Source organism: Polypterus senegalus, chromosome 5, assembly GCF_016835505.1.
Source record: "Polypterus senegalus isolate Bchr_013 chromosome 5, ASM1683550v1, whole genome shotgun sequence".
In the NCBI taxonomy this organism is placed as follows: domain Eukaryota; kingdom Metazoa; phylum Chordata; class Cladistia; order Polypteriformes; family Polypteridae; genus Polypterus; species Polypterus senegalus.
This window is the reverse complement of record NC_053158.1, coordinates 125,191,649-125,203,075: the sequence shown is the minus strand read 5'-3', so window position 1 is coordinate 125,203,075 and position 11,427 is coordinate 125,191,649. Positions and strand designations below refer to the sequence as shown.

General features: G+C 40.4%; 1 pseudogene; it reads right to left on the bottom strand.

The window, feature by feature from the left end:
• Positions 1-9,866: 9,866 nt before the first annotated feature.
• On the bottom strand, positions 9,867-10,790 carry LOC120529899 (annotated as a pseudogene).
• Between the last annotated feature and the right edge of the window lie 637 nt (positions 10,791-11,427).

Genomic DNA, 11,427 nt, shown 5'->3' with positions numbered 1-11,427 from the left:
ACGAGCTGTGGACCCATAACACCACAAAAGGACCGTTTTTTTTTAGATTGCTTACTTTAAAGTTTAATAATACTTTGTTTATGTCATATATTTATGACACAATCAAATCTCAATAAAGTACATTATATTCATTGAATGCAAAGTTGTGTTTAAGTGAATATTTCTAGTGAAGGGGGTTCATAGCTTTCATCAGATTCTTAAAGGGGTCTGTGACTCAAAAAACGAAAACAACATTTATTTATATAGCACATTTTCATAAAAATAATGTAGCTCAAAGTGCTTTACATGATAAAGAAAGATAAAAAAAGACAAAATAAATAAGAAAATAGAACTAGAGAACACTAATTAACATAGAATAAAAGTAAGGTCTGATGGCCAGGGAGGACAGAAAAAAAACTCCAGATGGCTGGAGAAATAAATAAAATCTGCAGGGGTTCTTAGGCCACGACACTGCCCAGCCCCCTCTAGGGATTCTACCTAATATAAATGACCTCACAATCAGTCCTCATTGTATTCAGGGTTCACATGGAAGAACTTGATGATGACGGTTATGTGGACCTCTGGCCTTTAATCCACCAATGTAGGGATATCACTGTGCTTTGATCAGGTAGTGGTGCCGCAGATCTCCACCACAGAAAACCAGAAAAATAACAGAAGAGAAAGTAGGGGTTAGTACAGATTACGGAGCCACCAGAAATGATATTGATAATAAAATGCATAAACCAGCATTTCTCAACCTTTAAGTATTTGCGATCCGAGTTTTCATAACAGTTTTAATCGCGTCCCCCTAACGTTTTTTTGAAAGGAGCCCACTAATACCAATTTGTTCTTTTTTAATTAATGATATATCATAGATGCATACTTTCACTGACATTTATCTAACTATATATTTATTTTTCTAGTATCAGAATGTAGTTTAAGTTAATTTGTTTTGGTTTCAATAGATGTATTTTTCATATTTTCGATTCTTTTTGTTACTTCGCGCCCCCCAAGGGGGGCCCACCCCACAGATTGAGAAACACTGGCATATACAGAGTATCAGGATTAAACTAAAATTAAGCTATGAGAAAGCCATATTAAAATAATGAGTTTTTAGCAGTTTTTTAAAGTGTTCCATCATATTAGATAGATAGATAGATAGATAGATAGATAGATAGATAGATAGATAGATAGATAGATAGATAGATAGATAGATAGATAGATAGATAGATAGATAGATAGATAGAAACTTTATTAATCCCCAAGGAGAAATTCACATACTCCAGCAGCAGCATATTGATAAAAACAATATTAATTAAAGAGTGATAAAAATGCAATGCAAGTTAAAAATGCAAGGTGGAGAGTGCGATATAACAGTCTATAATCTTGTATAGTGTTAAAGTTTACCCCCCCCGGGTGGAACTGAAGAGTCACATACTGTAGGGGAGGAACGATCTCCTCAGTCTGTCAGTGGAGCAGGACAGTGACAATCTGCTCTTCTGTCTGGAGAACCATACTGTTCAGTGGATGCAGTGGATTCTCCATGATTGACAGGAGCTTGCTCAGTGCCCGTCGCTCCACCATAGATGTCAAACTGTTCAGTTCTGTGCCTACAATAGAGCCTGCCTTCCTCACCAGTTTCTCCAGGCGTGAGGCGTCCCTTTTTTTTATGCTGCTTCCCCAGCACACCACCACATAGAAAAGGGTGCTCGCCACAACCGTCTGATAGAACATCTGCAGCATCTTATTGCAGATGTTGAAGGACACCAGCCTTCTAAGGAAGAATAGTCGGCTCTGTCCTCTTTTGCACAGAGCATCAGTATAGGCAGTCCAGTCCAGTTTATCATCCAGCTGCACTCCAAGGTATTTAGAGGTCTACACCCTCTGCACACAGTCACCTCTGATGATCACGGGGTCCGGGAGGGGCCTGGGCCTCCTAAAATTCAAAACCAGCTCCTTGGTTTTGCTGGTGTTCAGGTGTAGGTGGTTTGAGTCGCACCATTTAACAAAGTCCTTGATTAGGTTCCTATACTCCTCCTCCTGCCCACTCCTGATGCAGCCCACGATAGCAGTGTCATCATCGAACTTTTGCACGTGGCAGGACTGGAGAAAGCACAATCCCCTGCGGTGCTCCTGTGCTGCTGACCACAATGTCAGACTTGCAGGTCCCGAGACGCTCATACTGAAGTCTGTCTATAAGATAGTCCATGATCCATGCCACCATCTCTGTCAGCTTGTCCCTAAGGAGCCGATGTTGGATGGTGTTGAAGGCACTAGAGAAGTCCAGAAACATAATTCTTACTTATTTATTACTAATTACTTACTTATTAGCCTGGCGAATTCCTATTGGCAAGCTATTCCAGAATTTAGGTGCATAACAGCAGAAAACAGCCTCACCACTTCTTTAGCTCTCAGAATAATAATAATAAGGTTAAAAATCACTGCTGTAGACCTTCATTTTCACTTTTGCTGTTACCTGTCTATCACAAATTACTCCTGACACACTTCTCCACCCATTCCATGCTGCCTACACTCTCTTTTTCACCTCTCTTCCACAATCCCTGTTACTCTATACTGTTGATCTCAAGTATTTAAACTCATCCACCTTCACCAGCTCTACTACCTGCATACTCACCATTCTACTGACCACTCTCTTTTTTACACACATGTATTCTGTCTTCTTTATTTTGATCTTCAATACTCTCCTCTCTAGAGCAAATCTCGACCTCTTCAGGGTCTCCTCAACCTGCTTCTTACTCTCACTACAGATCACAATGTCATCAACAAACATCATAGGCCACGGGGACTCCTGTCTAATCTCCATCTTTATCCTTTATCACTGTAACCTTCTGCACATCTTTCCCAACTCGGTCCCTCTGTCTAGCCAATCGGTACAATTCTTTGTCTCCCTCCTTAGTGTCCAACCTCTCGTACAACTCATCTTTAGCCTTCGTCACCTCTCTCTTCACTTTACTCCTTATCTCTTTGTATTCTTGTCTTCTGTCTGCATCTCTCTGACTATCCCACTTCTTCCTCGCCAATCTCTTCATTTGTATACTCTCCTGTACTTGCCCTTTCCACCACCAGGTTTCTTTTTCCTCATTCCTCTGCCTGGAAGTCATGCCAAGCACCCTTCTTGCTGTCACCCTTACTACTGCTGTAGTTGCCCAGCTGTATGGTAACTCTTCACTGCCACCCAGTGCCTGTCTTACTTCCTCCCTGAACTCAACCTTGCAGTCTTCCTTTTTCAACTTCCACCATGTGATCCTTGGCTCTGCCCTCACTCTCCTCCTCTTCTTGATCTCCAACATCACCTTACAGACCACCATCCTATGCTTCCTAACTACACTTTCGTCTGCCGCCATTTTGCAGTCCTCAATCTCCTTCAGATTGACCCTCCTGCATAGGATATAATGTATGTGTGTGCATGTTCTCCTGTCACCCTATGTTCCTCCCTCTTCTTAAAATATGTATTCGTCACAGCCATGTCCATCCTTTTGGCAAAATCCACTATCATATGACCTTCTTCATTCCTCTCCTTGACAGCTTACCTACCCATCACCTCCTCATCTCCTTCATTCCCTTTACCAACATGTCCATTGAAATCTGCTCCAATCTCTGTCACTTGGGTACACTGTTCATCATTTTATCCAACTCACTCCAGAAATCTTCTTTCTCATCCATCACACATCCAACTTGCAGGGCATATTTACTAACAACATTCATCATCACACTTTCAATTTCCAGCTTCATAATCATCATTCTGTCTGACACTCCTTTCACCTCCAAAACACTCTTGACATTATGTTCCTTCAGAATAACCCCTCCCATCCACACCATGCTAGAACAAATTGATTCAACTTCGATCCACCTGGCCTTATTACTCCCCTTCCATTTAGTCTCTTGCATGCACAATATATCAATCTTCCTTCTATCCATCACATCAGCTAACTCTCTCCCTTTACCAGTTATACTGCCAACATTCAAAGTTCCTACCCTCACTTCCACTCTCATTGCCTTCCTCCACTCCTCCTGCCTCCACACATTTTTCCACCCTCTTCTTCTCCTTCTTTGGCCAGCAGTAGCCCAGTTTCTGGCAACACCTTGTTAGCTAACAGTACTGGTGGTGGCCGTTGTTAAACCGGGCCTCAACCGATCTAGTATGGAAATCTGTATTGTTGTCCGCATATTGATCAGTCAAAATTTTACACTGGATGCCCTTCATGGTGTAACTCTCCCCATTTATTTAGCCTTGGGAACAGCATGAAGAAACATACTGGTTTGTGTATCCCCTGTGTCTGGGTTTCCTCAGACATTTTCCCTAATAACACAATTTCCAGTTTCACAACAAAGCTTGCTAAACCCACAGAACTAGAACATTCTTGGGAAGTTTCTTTGCAGAAATATCATATACACATACATGGAATTCTGTTTCGCTTTCTTTTATAAAATCCACAACCTTAAGCCTGCCCATTATGAGAGATGTAGCTGTGGGAACTATCCATGAGGTCTTACCAGGATCCAACATCCTACAATCAACAGTACCAGACCCAAGTGAGTAGTAGCTTACCAGGATTCTTTGGCTCCCCAGTGATCTATGGGGGAAGTATTGAAGTGGCTGTTTAGAAGAGCTTTACCTCTTCTAAAAAAGATGTTGACATAGAAAAATCACATATTAAATTAGCTGCTAAAAATAATGTAAAAGATGTGTTCACGTGGGGTGAAATCAAATGTGGTGGGTGGTGGTGATAAGAAAGACAAAATGCAAGAGGCCACCGGGGTTGCAAGAAGATATGGTCAAAAAGGCAAGCCACGCTGTTTTTAACAGCATTTTCTAAATGTTGTCAGAACAAAAAGACTAAAGCAAGAAAAAAAGAAAGAAATCTTTTAAGACAAAATTACTTTTGTACACAGAGTGTTTGAAGAGTGTGTGTCAAATCTGAATTGGCCTTATTTACTGTGCTTTTCACGCAAATGAGTGTAGAAAAAAGTATATATGTTGAAGTTTCACCTCTCCTGGCCCCCTCTGAAGTAGCACCACTAGAATTTCTCATAGCTGAGAATGGGTAGGATTACCTTGACTTCAATAACATTCTTCAACACCTAAGGTGCAAAACAGTGACAAGCTTATGGGACTAATATTGCGGCAGATGCAAAGGTCGGATTTACGAACTACCCATTTGCCAGTTTGTTTTCACAAATTAATATCACTCTGGGGGACTGTCTAATATCGCAGAGTTCAAAGTGTTATCCCTACAGAGCTCTCTCAGAAAGCCTGAAAATTACAGTCAGGAGTCACTTCATTCATAGTTTGCTAATGGACTTTTTTTACAAAGATGAGCTTAATAGTTGGAAGATACAAATCCTGCTGGAGAAAACACCGGTTTTAATAAAAAAAAAACATTTATACAGCCAGGGGCCGAACTGTTGAACTTTTGGGGCACATTCATTCAACCTCTTTTTTCAGGAAAAATTAATATGGGCCTGGATGTGAAGATTAAAATGGTTCGGAACAAAGATGAATTGTACTTAATGTCTGGGGGTGCCAAATGTTACAAACTAAACATTACAGTGGCCATCCAGTTTGTGAAAAAAGTAAAAGTGAAATTGGGACATGCTCATGCTTTTACATTAGCCAATGCTAAATATCCTGTATAAAGAGTGAATATGAAAGTTTTTAGCATTCTGGCAAGTATCTGATTATGCAATCAAGAAAACCTGTTTCTGGGTCAACTACCAAAGTATGTGGTCATTTGCCTGGTGCATAATGAAGCTTTTCCAAGTTCGTATATAAGGAATCCATTCAATTTCAAATGTAATGATGTACTGTAGAGTTCCTGGCTCTGTAATTGGATGGTGAACAGATTCAAACCAAACCTTTTCAAAAAGACTTTGTGAACAGCAACAGTGCAAGAAAATATTATAATCTTGTGTTGGCCACTGGAAAGCATTTGAAGAATCAACCTCTGTCTATCACCTGTTCAGAGTTCTTGCAAGGATAGTTCTTCCTAGGATATACTGTTTTTGCTTTTGATCTTACCCCTAATCAAGTATGCAGTGATCTTCTTTCCTTACTTAAACCTGGGAACATGAGAGTTGAATTACACTCCCATGTGCCACTCCCACGAACTGTCAATTTAATGGTATACGTCGTCTTTCACAACATCATTGAAATCAACCAACTAATAAACATAATGAATACAAAACAATTAATAGAACTGCTGTCCCAAGATCCCTACACAGAAAGATATTTCTGCAGGCTACTAGCGATTGATCAACAACCAGAAGAAAATATCGGAGTGCCAGTCATGTTCATAGTGAATACTCACTGTCAAACCCAACTTGCAAAACACTGGCTAGGGGTGTACTTCATTGAAGACAGTAATGGAGGGTTTTTTGCTTCCAATAGAATTCTTCCAGAGTTTATTTACTTCCTGAAAGAAATTTACCATTTCTTTTACAAAAACTATAAGCAAATCATTTACAACAGGCAGTGTCAAACCTGGTTCTATGACACATAAGGCCAACACTGCCTCCTATTTATGTATCAGCAAGATAAAGGACTTTTGTACGCCTTTGTAATAAAAAAAGTATTCTGAAGCTGTAACAATGATGCTATGGTGTCTAAATTTGTTTGCTCCTGGCTTCCTTCTCTGTGATGTTGTTTTTATCTGTACCCATGCATGTAAATTTCTTGCCAAGCCCAGTCTTCAAATATGTTAACAGTTACCCATTAGCATTTTTTTCTTTCAGTAACGCAAGTATCAGACTGTTAGTTTCTTTACCATTTTTTAACTAACATTAGGAATCTCTGAAAAATAGAAGTGTAAAACTTCACCTTCTCATCAGCCCCTATATCACAATGTTGCAGGATGTTTCTCATTTTCCTGCCCAGTTCTCTTTCAGTGGCACTCAAGAGATCACTCTTTTGTTGAAAAAGAGCCATTTGCTGCTGTAGCACTAGATACATTTCCTGAATGTATTCCATGTTTATACCCTAGATGCTATTAAGCTGGTAATGAAGGGTATGCAGGATTTAACTCGCTAGTGAGGTAGCCTAAGTAGTCACCCAGAGGACGATTGTACAGGCCAGGTTGAGAAGTAAAAATAATCGAGTCGGTGTCATGGTACAACACCCTTTGCCCCAATCTATCCAGTAACTTGTACACCTCTAACTGGGCATAGGCTGTTGTGAAAGCAATAATGACATTAATGACAATAATGACATTAATTAATATATTAATATTAATATACCAGGAAGGGTATATTTTTCATTGGCATACCTCCACTGAATTTGAGCAATCTCATCACCAATACATTAAAAATAAGAAACATTGTACTGTTTGGAAAAATATATTGCAAGACTTCTCTATTCTTTACTAAGCTAGTGGTGAGAAGGAGGAGCTTCTGTCCAAATTTACCCCAAAGAGAATTTAAAAAACAACTTTTAAATCTGTCAGCCAGATTTACAGCGATGTTATTGCGATCCATTTTATGCCTTCCTTCTGATAATATTCTTTAATATACCAATCTTGGGAAACTTCATCAATACATTAGGCAGGATTTACTTTTTAGATGATGTTTGATATAGTACATGAACAGTTAAAAAGTATTTTCGGGTAATGCCAACTTTCATGAACTTTTGCTACTTTATAGCAGGGTTCTCCAACCTTTTTTCCCCTCAGAGCTACTTTTACAAAATGAAAATGGCAGAGAGCTACTCCTGTTTTCTAACGTTTATTGTCGTAGCTTATTTCATCCCAAACAAACTGAGTAAGCTTGTTTTGCCTGAACATTTACAAAATGTTGGTGTCCAACATGAAAACATCAGAAAAATATTTAGTTCACCTGTAAGTGCATTTTGTATGTCTGTATGCATTTTCTTGTGTATCTAACACTATTAAATTAAAACATGAATGCTGTCAAAACAAAACAATGCAATTACAAATACACAGATATTACTTATTCATTTGTCATTTTGTTACTTGTCACTGTTTCACTTCCCAAGAGTATTCACATGTCCAGTTGCATGTGTGATGTGTATTTTAGTTAGTGAGCTGACTGGCACTGTATAGAGTCAACAAGAGAGGCGTATGGAAGAGTGCAGCCACTTTGGTTCACTCTTATGGAGTCATTTAAATATTCATCTGTAAGTCTTGTTCTGAACCTTGATTTCATGATATTCATGACAGAAAAGGCAGACTCACAAAGGTACTGTATGTAGACACAAACAAAGCAGACATTTTCAAAGCTGCTTGCTGAAGATTCTTATAGTTATCTGGCTCTACTAAGCTCCAGAAATGCTGAGAATGTCATGTAGCCTATTTGTAATGCAGTACACTATCGTTCCCCATTTTTCCTTTAATAAGAACAGACGAGCAGACAGGCGTGCCTTTTTTTCTTTCTTGTCTTTATTGAACAACAACTAACAAAATGTGCAAGGCATTACCAATCATATCACTAGGTGTCAACTTACAATCAGACATCAATAGCTGAACTGAAATGCACACTTATACTGATATATAACAATTCTTACCCTCTAAAAATTTAAAGTAATTAACTTATTCCCTTTTTTTTTCTTCTGAAAAAATCAAAACATTGAATTCTAACTATACATTTAATTTTCAATTAGTCTCTGTGGAGGCTTGCGTATGCGAATTGGGAGTGATCCGACATTTGCGTGATAGACATATGAGTGCCGACAAAATAGCGCCCATTAAAACGCGGCGTCAAAATCACGAAAGTTTCATTAAATATGAATTACTAGTTTAAAGCATATATAATAATGTTTATTTTAGAAGTCAATATTATGAGACACGGCACGCAGATACTGTAGTCCTTAACATCACGCCCTGCATATGTAGGAAGAATTGCAGCAAGACGTCTTGATAGTTGAGCCTATTTAGACTGCTGGTAATTCTGCTTTGTATACGACGCGTTATGCCATCTCTCGACTGAGTTATTTGCTCACGACATGCCATCAGCACGGCCAGCAGATAGTCCTTAAGATCATGCCCTGCATATGTTAGAAGAATTGCAGCAAGACGTCTTGATAGTTGAGTGTATTTAGACTTGCTGGCTACCTGACTGCTGGTAATTCCGCTTTGTATACAACGCGTTATGCCAACCCTCGACTGAGTTATTTGTCAGCGGCATGCCATCAGCAGTTATAACAGTTATAACCTAGCACATAATGTGTACATAATGCGCCCGTACGCGTCCCACTCTCTTGGCCTCTCTCGCGATTTTGTCATGGCAATTTTGTCGGCGGGCATTTGTCGAAAACCAGTTAGCGAGTTTGTCGGTGCTCATATGTCTTTCGCGCTTTTGTCGGTGAACCGAATTGATTAACGTCTCACTTCACAGGGTAATTTTTCTTGATTTGTTACAGCAATGTTAGCCTCTGCAAAAGGCGATGGAGATAATGCACATGGGCTCTGTACTTGTGCTGCTTGAGGAGATGGTAAGTGCTCTGGACAGTTGATAGAAGCAACAGCAGGGGAGTCAACAGGCAATGTGGGTATCTCTTCAGCTCTAACCAACCCTGATTTTCTCAACTGGTCGACATGACCTCGCCATATGACACCTTGAGTAACCTCTACCTTATATGACAAGGGACCAGTCTGCTCTATGACTAGTGCAGGAACCCATTTTCGGTCTCCTCTGTTGCTCCTTGCAAGAACTGATTGTCCAATGGCAAAGCTACATGTAACCTTGTCAGTTGCTTTATGGCCTTATTTGATTTGTCTGTCTTGCACAGTCTGCTTGAGATTTGGTTGCAGCAGGTCTAATCTAGAGCGAAGAGGAGGCCCCAAGAACAACATAGCTGGAGTCTGGTTAGTTGCATGGGTGGAATTCCAATATGCGAATAAGAAGTTGGCCACTTTTTACTGAATGGTCAGCTTCTCATTTGTCATTTCTCGAAGGGCTCGTTTCAAACTCTGCACAAACCTCTCTGCCAGGCCATTTGTGGCTGGATGCCATGGGGCAGATGTAATGTGCTGTATGCCATTTCTGTGGAGGAATACCTGGAAATCTGTTGCTGTGAACTGGGGTCCGTTGTCACTCACTAGTTGTTGTGGAACTACAGTTTTAGCAAATAAATCCCTCAGTACTTCAACGGTGTGAGAAGAAGTGGTGGAGCTCATAGTGAAAACCTCTGGCCATTTAGAGCATGCGTCGACTACCACCAGGAAGGTTGTCACCATGAATGGTCCTGCAAAGTCGATATGAATCCGCTGCCAAGGTAATGTAGGCCTTTCCCATGGGTGAAGTAGTGCACGTTCTGGCTCATTCTGAATCATCTGGCAGCCACTACATTGCTGTGTTATTTTCTCGATGTCTTCATCAATGCCTGGCCATCACGCAAAACTTCTGGCAAGTGCCTTCATTTTCACCACACCTAGATGGCCCTTGTGAAGCTCTTCTAATACTCTGTGTCTTAATTTAGTGGGTACAATTTTTCTTAAACCCCACATCACACATCCAGCATTTAAGGCAATTTCATCAAGTCTCGAGTAATATGCAGCCAGCAGGGATTTGTGTTGGGCTGTCCAGCCATTCAGTGTGGCAGCATACACCTGAGACAGGATCTTGTCATGTTTTATTTCCATTTTTACTATGTCTGCTGTGATGGACAGACTTTCAATCTGGCTGATGGAGATCATATCTATTATTTCCTCATTTCCAAACTCATCTTTTTCAGCCTCCAGTGGCAGTCGTGACAACCCATCTGTATCTGCATGGCAGGCTGTTTGTTTGTACTCAATCTTGTACCTGTGTCCACCTAAAAACAATGCCCAGCGCTGCATTCGGGCAGCAGCTGTGGCAGGTACTCCTTTATGCTAGCTGAAAATTGAGGTTAGCTGTTGGTGGTCTGCGACAAGGGTGAATTACCTACCAAAAAGATACTGGTTGAACCTTTTTACATCCCACACTAGACTCAATGCCTCCCTATCAATTTGGGCATAATTCTTCTCAGCTGCAGACAATGAGCATGATGCAAAAGCTATAGGCCTCTCACTGCCATCTTCCATAACATGAGACATCACTGCTCTGATGCCGTATTGAGAAGCATCACAAGCCAGCTTGATTGAAAGGGACGAATTAAAGTGGGTTAGGACTGTGTCAGATGTCACCAGTTTCTTTGCATCTTGAAATGAATGTTCACATTCTTTGGACCATTTCCACTGTTTGCCAACTTGTAATAGCTCATTGAGTGGATGTAGCACAGTTGCCAGGTATGGAAGAAACTTATTATAATAATTCACAAACCCCTGGAAGGATCTAAGCTGTGAAACATTTTGTGGTTGTGGTGCCACCAATACAGCCTGAATCTTGTCCTGACATTTGTGCAAACCTTGGGTATCTACTGTATAGTGTGCCCGCAATACCTGGCACTGGGCTTCAGAAACTCGCATTTGCCTCGCCTGGCTCTTAGTCCATACT